Source organism: Macaca fascicularis, chromosome 5, assembly GCF_037993035.2.
Source record: "Macaca fascicularis isolate 582-1 chromosome 5, T2T-MFA8v1.1".
Taxonomy (NCBI): Eukaryota; Metazoa; Chordata; class Mammalia; order Primates; family Cercopithecidae; genus Macaca; species Macaca fascicularis.
In genome coordinates, this window is record NC_088379.1 from 65,551,268 (window position 1) to 65,566,382 (window position 15,115).

General features: G+C 36.0%; 1 pseudogene across 1 annotated transcript in view; it reads right to left on the bottom strand.

Moving 5' to 3' along the window:
- Positions 1-14,269: 14,269 nt before the first annotated feature.
- Positions 14,270-15,115, bottom strand: part of LOC123573506 (ferritin light chain pseudogene) — a 34,664-nt pseudogene continuing 33,818 nt past the window's right edge. Inside the window, exon 5 of the transcript XR_012434509.1 lies at positions 14,270-14,434. The product of XR_012434509.1 is annotated as a ferritin light chain pseudogene (transcript). The remainder of the gene's footprint in view (positions 14,435-15,115) is intronic.

Consider the following 15,115-nt stretch of genomic DNA (forward strand, 5'->3'; position numbering starts at 1 on the left):
TGGGAGGCCAAGGCGGGTGGATCACAAGGTCAGGAGTTTGAGACCAGCCTGGCCAAGATGGTGAAACCCCGTCTCTACTAAAAATAAAAAATTAGCCGGGCGTGGTGGCACGTGCCTGTAGTTTCAGCTACTTGGGAGGCTGAGGCAGGAGAATCCCTTGAACCTGGGAGGTGGAGTTTGCAGTGAGCCGAGATCACACCACTGCACTCTAGCCCGGGTGACAGAGCGAGACTCCATCTCAAAAAAAAAAAAAAAAAAAAAAAAAAAAGAATGAAAAGCCAAAACATAGAAAACATATGAAAGAAAAGATATCCAAAGGGAACAAGTATAAGATCCAGAGAGAGAGAGAAAAGTGAGATGGATATGTGGGGCAGAAAGAAGGCCAATGTGATTGAAACCCCGTGGATAAATGAGAGACGGTAGGAAAGAAGATGGAAGAGGTAGCTGGGGGCCAAGTCAAGTACCACTTGGTAAGCCATGGTAAAGACCTTGGATTTTCATTCTAACTGCAATGGGACGCCCAGGAGTTTTCTGAGCAAAGGGAGTGAGATAATCTAATACATACTTTGAAAAGATTACTTAACTTTGATGAAGACAATTGGCTGGAGTGGGGGTGAAGAGCACAGAATGAGATACAGGCAGACAGTCTAGAAAGCTACTGCAGCTGTCCTAGTAAGAAATGAACACATATTCACCGTTTTCCTTGGGCTAGGAATATACCTTGGTAAGATAACAGAAGACGTCCTTTTATAGTGCAACTCAAAGTAGAACAAACTTTAGTATTACTAAGAGGCCAAAGGTATTGCAGGCTGTGTAATGATTTCCTTGTCTTGAGGATAGTTAATTCAGAGGTCAGACGTTACAAACATTTAATTTATCCCCAACATTATGAGTTGAATCACAGTCTGTCCCTTGCTTCTTCCAGAGGGAAAACAAATGGAACTGAATGAGTAATAACCCCAATATGGAAGAAAGAGGAAAGTGATTGGAAGGAAAGGGTAGACGGGAATTTGAAGGAGGGTGGGAGATTGGTGGAGGAAGAGAAGTTGTGAGACTAAGGGGTCCATGAGAAAGAAATGAAGAGTGAAGATTTCTCAAGATTGAGGCTCTCTGGTTGAACAAGCAGGGAAATGATAGCATGAGTGGCCAATCTCTAGGCTTGGTGTAGGTAAGGAGCAAGTGGCGCAAATTATATAAGGTAAAGCAGTTATTATTCAGCGAAAGGTGGATTCTTTATGGGGTGCAATAGCAGCCTTTACTTCAGTCTTAAGAACTTAGAATCTTTACATTCATATGGACTCTATGTGTGATGGATCAGCTAAAAGTAAGTGTTTTTTCTTTCTTTCTGGTAGTAATAAACTGCACCCTCCTGGCCTTCTGATGTTAACAGCACATTGAGAAGTTCACACAAGCAAAGAATTAGAGGTCTGCCTTGAGAAATAAAACCAACGACACTAATCACAATGCATGAAAATTAAAATGCTAAATTGACAAAAGTGTCATTATTTGCATTACAAAATTAGTCACCATTTTATTAAAAAGTAAAAGATTTTCTTAAAATGCTTTTACAACTCATAAGTGGTATGGAAAAGAAACCAGAGATGAATGATTAAGGAGGTATCTTATGCTCCCCTCATCCCCCAGCTAAGCAGGAAAAAACAAAACAAAATAAAGCAAAAAACAACTTGGTCTAATTTAATTCTTTCTTCCTGTTTTTAAGTAGGGGAAGTTGAAGTCCATTTTGAAGGAATTCACTGAGCAAGAATTTGACAAAGAGCATACCATTACTGACTAGCGGGACCACAACTATTAGTAAATGTCCATATGTTCTTGAGAAACATAAAAATTTATGTGTTTGAAATATGAAACTCTTTGTGATATAAGATACGGATATCTTGGCTATGAAGCATAAGCCAAGATCTTTTTGTGAATGTAGTGCTAATTAAAATGGCATTTTTTTAAAGATTAAAAAAAATTAATGCCATATATGATAGCACAAAGTTGACAAGGTTGTTCCCTCCTTCTTGCAAAGCCTCCAATTAACCAACTAGTTTTGGCTTTAATAAGGAATTTTTGAAAGTGACTTCCTTGTTCAAGGATTGTGTCTACTGTAGAAACACCTCCAACTTATCAGTGGATGAGAACTCTTTTTTAACTCATAAGGCAGTATTTTGTTATGCAACACAGACTTTTCTATTAATGCATTCAAGGAATACTTTCACTGAAAAATAAATCAGAAGAGACAAAGTGATAACAAGTATCTAAAAATGTTTTTAAGTTTATTTTAAAAAATTTGGTCTTAGAGGCAGGGTGCAGTGGCTCACGTCTGTAATCCCAGCACTTTGTGAGGCCCAGGCGGGCGGATCAGAGGTCAGGAGATCAAGACCATCCTGCCTAACACAGTGAAATTCCGTCTCTACTAAAAAATACAAAAAATTAGCCGGGTGTGGTGGCGGGCGCTTGTAGTCCCAGCTACTTGGGAGACTGAGGCAGGAGAATGGCGTGAATCCCGGAGGTGGAGCTTGCAGTGAGCCGAGATCATGCCATTGCACTCCAGCCTGGGAGACAGAACGAGACTTCGTCTCAAAAAAAAAAAAAAAAAAAAAAAAAAAAGTTGGTCTTAGATATTGGTCTAATGGCTCAAAGCCTGCTAGAAGCTTTTCTCCATTGACTAGAATTTTTATTTTTATTTTTTGGCATACCCGCAAATATCTTCATGTTCTCCTCATTGAGCTTGTCATTTACCATTTGTCATGACTTAAATACTGTGATCAGTCATGACATCTACATTCACTGTCCCTGCCCCTATCTCCCCATTCACTATCTAGCTCGGCAAAAACACAAACACGGTTTAATCCAACTCTTCAACTTTTTAGTGCATGTACCATAGTTGTTGATTTTAGCTGGAGAAAAACACACATCATGCTGACTACTCTTTAAAATCATAGTCATAAACCTCAGCTAGATCCTTAATGCTCTCTGAAAATCCTTTTGCACTTCCTTAACCAAAACGCTCTCTTATTCTCCTAAATAACTCATTCACTTCTCTCCTACCCTTAACTCCAACACTGTCTTTTTCTCCTCCTTACACTCACCAGATGATCATGCTCGTTATTTCACCAAGAAAACAAGAGGAACAAGATGAGAGTTTCTACTGGCACTTACCATAAAAATCTGCAAATCTATTTGCTTCTCAAAGGGCAGTATAGGGAACTGAACTTGAACTAAACAGCCTTTGTGCAAATGCTGGCTTTGCCATGTACAAGATGGGTGACTTTGGGCAAATTATTTGAAATCACTATGTCTCAGTTTCTTTGATGTGATATGGGGATAAGAATGATATCTGCTTTATGGTGTTGTTTGGGGGTATTCAAGGAGTTAAAAGTAATGTACTTAGAACACATAGCAAATGCAAGATAGGCATTAGGTGTTTTTGCTGTCTATCCTCCTTTTTGTTACAGTGGATTAACTGTTTGTACACCACTCTAAGGCCAAACTCCGCCCTTGTGCTAAGAACCCATCTGTACTCACCTTCTCAAAGATTTTATTTCTGTAACTGTTCCCCACCCCTGTTTATGTCATCAATTTTACCTTCTATACTGGATCATTTCCACAGACACAGTAACCTTTGCAATATCTTCCAGATAAAAACATACTCATTTTTTAATCCTACATCTTCACCTGTTATATTTCTTTGTGAAACTAGTTCAAAGTGCTGTCTTTTTTTCTTTTCCATTCATTCCCTCTCAAACTCACTTCAAATATTGACTCAGATGTTCCTCCAAAACTGCATTAGTCATGGTCACCAATGAGTTTCGTGTTGCAACTCCAATGCTCAATTCTCAATTCTTCCTTTAATTAATCTATCAGTAATATTTAGCATTGTTGATCATTTTTTATGGAAACACTTTCTTTATCTGGCTTCTAGGAAAAAAAAAACATATTTTATGGCAATCTTTCTATGTCATTAGCAATTTCTTCTCAGTTTTTCTGCTGGATCTTCCACATCTTCCCCAACTTTAGATGTTGGACTGTCCCGGAGCTCAGGCTCGTATCTCTCCTCTTCTCTACTTACACTCATACCCTAGGTGATCTTATCCAGTTCAATGGCTTTCTTTTTAGACAGAGTTTCACTCTTGTTGCCCAGGCTGGAGTGCAATGGTATGATCTTGGCTCATTGCAATCTCTGTCTCCTGGGTTCAAGTGATTCTCATGCCTTAGCCTCCTGAGTAGCTGGGATTACAGGTGCCCACCACCATGCCTGGCTAATTTTTTGTATTTTTTTGTAGAGACAGGATTTTACTATGTTGGCCAGGGTGGTCTTGAACTCCTGACCTCAGGTGATCCACCCACTGGCCTCCCAAAGTGCTGGGATTAGAGGCCTGAGCCACCACACATGCCTGTTCAATGGCTTTCAATGCCAACTCTATGCTTCCACTTCCAAGTGTTTTAATTGTAGCTTTAGAAATCACTGTTTTGCCATCCCCCTGAACCTTCAGTGGCATATCTCTAAAAATTTCCTCTTGAAAATCTAATAGGCAGTTTTTATTAGTATGTCAAAATAGAATTGCTCATCTTTTCTCAGTCTTCTACATTTCAAAAGCATGAACCTGAAATCATCTTGGGTAACATATATTTGAGGCATTATTTTTTGTTAATTTCATTATTGGATTTTGTATAAGATAGACTTAATATACAGCTGGACTGGGAAAACTCTATCCTTTTCTTTGGGAATACTTTTCTTTGGGAATACTTTTCTTTGGGAAAAAAGTTGCTTAGCTTTGACTCTTGGCCAGAGTAAGTCCAGTGAGATTTAAGTGAGGTTTAAAGTCTGAAGCTCTCCTAGCAACCTCTGGGCCATTTTGTTTTGCAGACCCAAGATCCTGCTGAGAACTTCTGCCTTGAGTGTTCATGAAGTTAAGATTCATCACATTGATTTTGGTGGTTCAATCTGGAGACAAAATGTGTGTATGTGTGAGTAGGGACCATGGGGCATTTGCACCTGTATATCTCTTGGCTCCCCTAATACTTGCCTACACTCTCTCTCTTGCTGCTTTGCATTCTTTATTTATTTTTACATTTTTAATTGATATATAATAGTTTCTACATATTTTGGGAGTACATGTGCTATTTTGATACATGTGCACAGTGTATAATTATCATATACTTTTTTTTTTATTTTTTTGAGACGGAGTCTCACTCTGTCGCCCGGGCTGGAGTGCAGTGGCCAAATCTCAGCTCACTGCAAGCTCCGCCTCCCGGGTTTACACCATTCTCCTGCCTCAGCCTCCCGAGTAGCTGGGACTACAGGCGCCCGCCATCTCGCCCAGCTAGCTTTTTGTATTTTTTAGTAGAGACGGGGTTTCACCGTGTTAGTCAGGATGGTCTCGATCTCCTGACTTCGTGATCTGCCCGTCTCGGCCTCCCAAAGTGCTGGGATTACAGGCTTGAGCCACCGCGCCCGGCCATATACTTGTATATAAAAGCTTTATGGGAGTACTCTGTGCGGAGTTTTATAAGTCCTTTCAAAAATTCAAACTTGTGAAGTATTTGTAAATTTTAATAGTTAAAGTGAAGCAATGATGTGCTGAATCTGGCTTGCAGCAATGTACAAGAATTGAGTGTTAAAACTTCAAGAATCATATAAGCTAGTAGTGAAACAGCGATAGTTAAAAATTAAAGGTAGTAAATACTCAAAATGCATGATGTCTTCATTATTTTAAATTTTGTTAGTATTCATGGTCTTGAGATTATTTGCATATGTTGTATCTATATGCTGGCGATATATAATAGAATGCTACTGCTCATCCTTGCCTAAATCCATAGTGATGTCATGTATATAGCTTGAAATTGGCCATGGTGTATTTATACTGTGGAAATTGGCAAATGTTTTTAATTAGCTCCCTCCCACCGGTATCAAGACCTTGTTGTTAGACACTAACCCCACACCACTGAATGTAATTATTTCTCATTTATGTTTTTGAAAGAAATTTTCACTAGATGATGCAACTGGGGCACAATTTCTGTTTGATAACATTACAAACGAGCTTTTGGCCACTGTGCCAGGTATGTTGTTAAATGCCCTAAGTATTGCCTGCCACTGATGGTGGTAAGTAAAGTCTCTTACTGGTTTTTATTTTTCATAATTTCAATGCAAGAGAAAGTTTCAGAAGAATCTGTTTTTGAAACATTTCATGATGATATGTGTTAAGGGCATTTCAGACTTACAGTTTATAGTGATTAATGGGTTTCAAAATAACCCAATTATATTAGAATATGTTGTTGTCCTGCATAATTATTATACTTTATTGTGAAAATTAGATAATTATATTACACTTTATTTTTAAAAATTATTTTATTTTACTTTATTTTATTTTTTGAGATGGAGTTTTGCTTTTCTTGACCAGGCTGGAGTGCAATGGTTTAATCTCAGCTCATTGCAGCCTCCACCTCCCAGGTTCAAGTGATTTTCCTGTCTCAGCCTCTTGAGTAGCTGGGATTACAGGTGTGCGCCAACATGCTCGGCTAATTTTATATTTTTAGTAGAGACAGGGTTCACTATGATGGCCAGGTTGGTCTTGAACGCCTGACCTCAGGTGATCCACCTGCCTTGGCTTCCCAAAGTGCTGGGATTACAGGCGTGAGTGAGCCACTGCACTTGACCAATATATTATACTTTCTTGTGTTGTTGCCTTAAAAATTAATTATCTTCATTTAAAATTTGTCACAATAGACACTCATGGTTGTAAAAACAAAACTTTATTTTCACTAAATATAGGAATACATGTTATACAAGAATCCATTAAATAACCACCTCAGGTTTTATAAATTTAGATTTATGCTCTTTAAGTCAGATTTATCTCATCTGCTAAAGACAACATTCAATGAGACAGAAATCACTAACCAGAGTAATGAGAGAGCATTCCCACATTACCTTTCCCAGGCATTTGATTAAAAAAGAGAAGATTTTAAAAAATCAAACCAAGCCATCATCAGAGAAGGTACTTAAGAGCCAGAGAGGTGCTATGTTGTAAATTAATCTGGCATTTTTTAAAAAAAGAAAATGTGGCATGCCATCTGAATCGTTAGTCCTCCTACCTATCTTTAATGTACTATAATGGCATTCTTCAAGAACAATCATCTTAATGATCATGGAGAATTAGTCTGGCAGCACTTCTATCTCCTGCTTAAAATCCTATTCCTCCCCTTACCTCCCTGTCTTACCGCGCTTAGAAAATAAAACCCATATTCTTTATTATGACTTGCAAATCCATAAAAAGCTTGACTTACTCTTCCTATTCATTATTTAAAACACAGTTCAGGTGTAACTCCCACCAGGCAGCCTTTCCTTACATCCCCAGGATGGTGGCTTCAGGTTGCCCCAGGCTTACACCTGTCACTACACTTTCCACAGATGTAAAAATTATGCATCTGAATCTCCTACTAGACTGTGAGCCCCTCAAGAGCTCTTTCTCATCTCTGTGGTCCTGGACTGGTGGCTAGCTTCATGGAGGTAGTCGTGGTGTCCAGCTGAACAAAAATGAGATGCACTATCAGGATCTGGCTGCTACATGCTTCTTTTTCATGTCCCATCATGTCCTTGCATGTTGCCTATGTTTCAACCCCTCAATTAGTTGGGATTTATAGAACATGCTGTTATGTGTCTTTCCAAGTGGTGTACTCCAAGTCTGGGAAGCCCTTCTCTGACATTTTTTTTCTTGATATATTCTTACTATGCTTTAAAAACTAGTTCACACTTTTTGTGAGACTTTTTATCCACTGTATTCTCATAGATTGTGCCTATTGCTTTAAGACACCATCTCAGTCTGGAAAGTTTCACGAAGTCAACAAATACAGTTCATTTTTAGTTTATATTAATTTTGTCCTGACATCCCCAAAAGCTAAATTTTATTGCTAATTCTATCTTTTTTCCCTACTCAGATCCATATACAAGATACGCTTTTATTTCAATTCAATAAGTATTCTAATTGTTTTTTAATTACATATGAAATATATGAATACATTATGTTTGTGAAGAAAATGAACCCATTATAGATCAGGCTAATATTTTTCCAATCATCATTTCCAATTCTGGTCTCTTTCCTTCTCTGAGGTAATTCTTATTTTGTGAATCCTTCCAGATATTTTTGGATATTTATTTATGTCTTTATAAACATGTACATGAATTTAAATACATTTATTAGCACCCATTAAAAATGTGCAATTTTATGTAGTGTTTCTTTTCTTTTTTGTGGTATTATATTGAATTACCATATTCACTTAGTAAAACAGCTCTTGACTAAATAATTCCATTTCCTATAAAGAATTTCTAAACCAGAACTATTTCTTACTCTAAAACCTCCCTCCCTCTGTAAATCAGTTTCTGCAAAAGTATATGCAGAGCCTCACTGAGAATTTTTGGATTAAGCATGTTTCAAATGAGTAACGCTGTGGCAGAATAATTGTATCAAATAAAGACAATTTGCATTTAAGTTATTTGTCAAAGACATCTCTGTTAGATAGTTGGTTTTTCTGGGGAGGAGCTCTATGCCATGAAAGGATGGATGGAACTTGAGTCAGAACACAGACTCACCAATCTGTGGTGGTATTTTGAGGGTGGACCTCTCAGAAGACCCATCCGAGTAATATCTATTTTTTTTTTCTAAATATCCAACTCAAAGGGGATTTACATTTCTTCCTTTAAATCACAGATCCATAGCTGTCATCACACTTGTTAAACAAGTTTCCTTTTATTTGTTTTTTGCTGTTTTACCCAGCCCTCAAAATCTCAACTGTCATTGTGGTTAGCACATTTACCAGAGAAGAACTGATCACGACAAAAGAAGCGCAGAAGTTTTCTTTATTTACTTGAACAGCCATTATATCAGCACATTATGTATAGGTAAGTGGAGATTTGCTTGCTTAAAATTCTGACATCAATAGAATTAACACTATCTCCCCAATATGACCCCCATCCAAAGATTGCGGTAAAATAGCTGAGTTTGGGTAAGAAACTTGTAGTTTTTCCACAGCATTTTTGGTTTCCTGCATGGAGACAACCCTATCACACTTGTGTTTGCAATTTATAGTTTTTTTGTAATGATTTGAAGAGTGCTTTAGAAAAGTGATGTGCAGCTAAACCTCCTGTGAATGAAAAATAATATGAATGTGTCACTATTGTAGAGAGCAGGTAGCAGAGGGAACATTTTCTTTTCTTATAAAACAAATGATAAATTGTTATTGATAGTGATGAGGATTAGGATTTCCTTGTATTTGTTTAATAACTTTTGCTTTCTAAAGGCTTTCATGAATAATATATTGAATCTCACAGTATCATTGCTTCATAAGTATTCTCTGTTGAAACATATGTAAATGCACATATTTTACTTGTTAAATATTCATGAACCAGAATCGTACAATTATGTATTTACACATGCATCTATTTTTAAAGTATCTAACTAGATAATTATCACAATAAGTGAACAGTGATCATTAATGGCAAAATTTTAAGAACATACTTTCAGCTCACAAGGACTTTTCATCTACATATATAAAATATAGCAAAATTAACTGAATTTAACTTATAACACTTAATGTTTGGATAACTGTGAAATATAAGTACATACCTTACACAAATAATTTTCTAAAATGTGTATTTTAAGTCAATATTTGAACCCTTTAAGATATGTGTGTATGTGTTTATATATATATGTTCACAATATCAGTATTCATATGAAAATGTGATTTGACAGGGAACATTCATTGTGATAGAATATACTAAGAATTTTTCTTGAACTAAAGTAAAAAGGTTTTTGTTGTGTGACTATTTCTTTTTTATTAAGGATACTATTTTATTCATAACCCTGATGTTTTCTTATTACCAACACTTCTGATCTATCAATAAAAGAGTGATCAAACACATTTAAAAGTGGAAAAGAAACAGCATGATTGTTTTGTTTTGTTTTGCCTGCCAGGGAGTCATCACCTTTATGCTGAGTGGATATTGTTTCCTTTAAGGCACCTCCTCATTTTCTTTCATCATGTTGACACTCGTGAGAAGTTCTAACCTAAAAGATTTCAAAAGATAAAGCCATTCTTTCGAATAAGTCCTTGTTACCTGGGAAAGGTTCAAGCTTTAATTCAGGGATTAGCTTCTCATAATGAGGCATTAATCTGATTACACAGCAGAACATGGAAGGATTTAGAAATATAGCTTACTTGCATGTACATTTGAGAAGATCTTAGTGAACTTTGTGCTTGCATGTGGGTGTCTGATGAATAGTTAAGAGAAAGAAAAAAAAATACCGGAAGTGGAAATAAAGAATTCGAAACCACATTTTATCAATTTCAAATTTTTTCTTAGAGTTAGTCCTATTAAATAGAATGAGGAACATCTCAGAAGAAGGCAATGTTTTAGATTTTTGCAAAGAAGTATTGAGAAGTTTACATCCAGGAGTTTTTTTTTTATGGCAAAATATAATTTATATTCTGTGTCCCCTCCGAGTAATTCCTTATGTGATTTTCCAGAAGAATTTGTTGTATGGACTACCAGAAATTGGTTAATAGCTGATATTCTTCCTGCTTGAGAAGTCTCTGCCATTTTTAGGCAGCTATTTAACCTAGTCACTGTCATGAAGTCTTTAGGTTACAAATTAAAGGTAGCTACAACCCAGAGAATCATTTGTGTTGTGACAAGAGATAATCAATATGGAAAAGGGAATAAGGAATGAAAATATTAAATCCAATAGCAATTCTAATGACATAAAGTTGAAAATTAGGACGTCATTTCAGTTTTTCACCTTTAATCCACAGTGTCTGGGTGAATTCTAAAACATCTTATTTGATTACAATTTAATAAATTTAGGTTTTTTTGTTCTCATAGAATACAACTTCTGAAAACAAACTGTAGACATAAAACAAAAGATTTGCCCAAAATATATGCAAAGACCTGTTCTGAATTAAAAACTTAACAATAAAATGAGCCAAAATAAGAAATGTACAAATGTATCCTCATTTAAACAATGATTAAGGAAAAAAAGTAATTAGTAAGAGTTCACAGGAGACAGAAAAGTGATTAGAGAACCAACCAGTGAGTAAGGTAGTTTTGGTGGAGCTGAATGCTTATGAGATGAACTAAGTGTTGACACATCATTAAAAGATCAGCAATATTTTAAATTTGACAATGAGGAAAAAAAATGCTCATTATTTAAAGGCTTTTGAGAGATAGTAAAGAATAAGACTGTGACATTTAGGGAGGGTATAAAAAATTTGAGATAATTAGCCATCATTGGAATGAAAACAAATGTTTGCCTTGGAAAAAGAAATACTAATTTTGTCTAATTTTTAATATAATAAGCCATCTGACACACTGATACAGTTTCACAGCCTTGATTCTCTCTTGTTTTTAGATAACTTCTAAATTTATACTTCCAAGTGTCAGTCCTCATTTAACTAAGAGTCTGACATCTCCAATTGTTTCCTGAAAATTTCAATGCTCCTCAAACTCAAAATATGAAAAATTTACAATTTTTTCTCCCCAAATTATCTCTTCTAGATTTCATTTCATTCTCCCCTTCCTCTTGAGGGAAATTTGTTCATTAACATATCCTTATCCATTATCCATATAGTAAACTAATTACCAAGTTCTTGCATATATTTTACTCCTGTAAACTTTTTTGAATTCCTACTTTCTTTCTAATTATCATCACGCAGAATCCCATCACTCCAGTCCCATGGAATAGAATAGCTTTCTTTGTTGATTTTCTTTTACTTTCTTCCTCCTTTCCACTATTATCACGCATATTACCTGCAATTTCATCTTCCTGAGCACTACAAGCCCTCGTGTTAGTTATTCCACAAGATAAAGTCGAAACTCTTTTGACTAGCTCTGAAGGCTTTGCATAACTTGGGTCCCTCTGATCTTTCCTCCAAAATGTAGTTGCCCTTGATCTCCCTTGCCTTTATTCATTCACTTATTCAACCTTTAATGCTAGGCACTGTGCAATATCCTGGATACAAAAAATAACAAATAATGATATGGTCCCAGATCACAACATGCTTAAAACTAACGGTAAAAAGACTGAAATGTAAACACAAAAAAATACTATGAATGTAGGACATAATATGGTTGACCACAGAAGACGACAATGAAAAGGATATGACAGAGTTGAGTGATAAAGTTTGAGTGCAAGCTCACAGGGTAGACTTGAGGTGAACATTTTAGGTGAAAGAACAGAGTGCAAGGGCATAGAGACAAGCGTCTTATGTGTCCATAGAGCTGTAAATGGTTTGAAATGTCTAGAACATAGGTTATTTGTTGGAGAGTGAGAAGAGATAGTGGAGGGGTTGGCCTAAGACAGGGACACATGCAGTTTATTTATAGAAACTTAAAGAAAAGAGAGTTTGGGGCACAGATGAAGAGAAGTTCAGAAATATGATGATGGAATTGTAAAAATTCTTTAGTGATGTCTTCCATTTTCTCAGTGGAATACTACAGTTATCAACTAGGCGTGAGGATGAGTCAGATGGTGCTGGAAGTTTGAGGAGAAAACTGATATGAAATCATTTTCTAGAAAAATGATAAAACATCAGTAGAGGATGGATTTCAAAAAAGATCTTATATTCCTGAAAGCACCAACCCAATTTATTTTTTCTATGATCCAATGTATCATACACAGTGCACTCAGATGCTACTTTTAATCTGAAAATATATCTGAAAAAAAGCTGACAACATGCCTTCGTAGATTAAAGTCTTTCTATATTTTACCATAAAGATAGTGCATAGTGTAGTGAGAATCTGCATCACCAGGATTATTAAAGTGCAAATTTCCAGGCCCTACTAGGAATTCTATTTCACTTGATCTGGAATAAGATTCCACAATCTGCAGTTTAATCACCTTGGGTGATTCTGATTAAGGCCACTCTCCAATTGCACTTGAAAGAGTCTCAATACAGAAGTCAAAATCTTAACACCCTTGTGTAGTATCAAGGGTAATTCTTGCTCCTACTTCTCTGTTCGTGTCAGGCAGAGTTTTCTAGGAAAACAGAACCAATAGAAGATACAGATATAGAAACACACATATATACAAACATACACACACAGGTTTATTTTAAGGAATTGGTTCATACAACTGTGTGATTTGAAAGTCTGAAATCCATAGAACAGGCTGCCAGGCTGGAACTCAGGAAGGATTTTTATGTTATCATCTCAAGGCAGAATTTTTTCTTCTCCTGGAAACCTTCATTTTTGCTCTTAAGGTCTTCAACTGATTGGATGAGATTCACCCACATTATCAAAGGTAACCTCCTTTACTTAAAGTCAATTGATTATAAATGTTATTACAGCAATGGAATACCTTCACAGCAACATCTAAAGTAGTGTTTGACCAAACAGCTCAGCACCACAGCCTAGCCAAAGGTAACACATAAAATTAGCCATCATACTCTCCAATGTCATCTTTGAATGATTCATGACTCACAGTTTGCCATAACGAAATGGAATTGCTGGTCTTTCTTTAAGCATTGCATGTTGTTCCCTCTTCCTAGATGTCTTCCTATGCCATTTTGTCTAGAAAACTCCCACAGATCCTTATTTCAACTTAGATTGAGGCTCTCAATACCAATTTTTGCCTAAACAAGACATAGTGAAAATACCTGATAGATTCACCACGACATGCTTTTCTACGAAAGAGTTCTTTGAAAGAGAGTAATAAATAAGCTAATAAGATAGGTGGACAGTTCTCTAACACAGTATAGCACTTCATATTTGTGCATGTTCTTTGTATAAAATAAAGACATAATAAATAATATAGGATCATGATCATACTTTAAAAGATTAATATGGGCTTAGACATAAAGAACTTCTAGGACATTTCCCTTCCCTTCCCTACCCCTCTGACCTGACAAGATCTTCACTTACTGATACTCTGTTTCTAATCCTTGATCATGGGAGGGAGCAAGGTGCCAAGTATAGATAACTTGTAACCAACCACTGTACTCCTAAATGTAATCTCATAACAGATTTAGAGAGGTTCAATCAAAAACTTTAACGGAAACTGATTTTTAAAAAAATTTTTGTCTCTTGCTCTCACTCTTCCTCCCTCCCACTCTCCCTTTCTTCCTCCTTTTAAAAATGTCTTTTGTTACTATTGTATCTGAATTATAGAGTTTCTAGGGGCAAGCAGGAGACAAGAAATACAGATTTAAAATGACTGTGGGTTTTTCTAGTAGAGCCTTCAGATTCATATCATCCTTTACTTGCGGACCAGTCATGGCTTCCCGTACATCTGTGTCACTATGGATGATTGCCCTTCTTGTGTTTGGAGTGTTGTTAATCTTTGGAATAACTAATAGTCTCCTGGTTCATTTTCTGGCAATAGGTTGGTAAATAATACATTTTATTTATTTCATTTTATTGTAATCTTTATTTCAATCTCTACAAAAGATAAAAAAATTTGAAACAGTGAATTATCTCCCTTTAAAATGGCACCAGGATCCACAGATTACAGAAATCAGCATTGTTAACATTTGTCAAACACTGTATTGCAGGCATCTTTTTTACTATACACAGGTAAAAGAATGGATATTCATACACAGACATGAATGCACAGATAGGAAGACTTTGGAAAACATAAGAAAAGTTAGAGTCATTTTTTAAAAATGCTATGTTTTAACTTTAGATATTATATCATTTATATCCTACTATGAAAGACAAGAAAATCATGTATTTGTACTTTCATTTTCCTCCTACACTTCTCAGTAGTTTGTTAGCAATGTTATTCTTATTACATTGTGAACATTTGTAACACTTTGTTCTGGTCTGTAATAAATGTTACTACAGTTGTTTGGTTTCGAATATATATTTAGATGGAGCATATACTCACCATCAACACTTTCTTCGTGGTATTGCTACACCTGGGTGTTGTTTTTCTTCCTCCATAGTTGGATATACTCATAAATAATCAAATAGTTACTCAGAGGTTTTTTATGCAAACACAGGCTCTCCTTCACTATCCCTATTTTCCATTTCTCAGACACAAGCACTTTCAATTCTCTGCTTCTTAATACTGCTGTATTCTAATTTTTCAATTGTTGGCATCATCTGTTCACTTTCTAC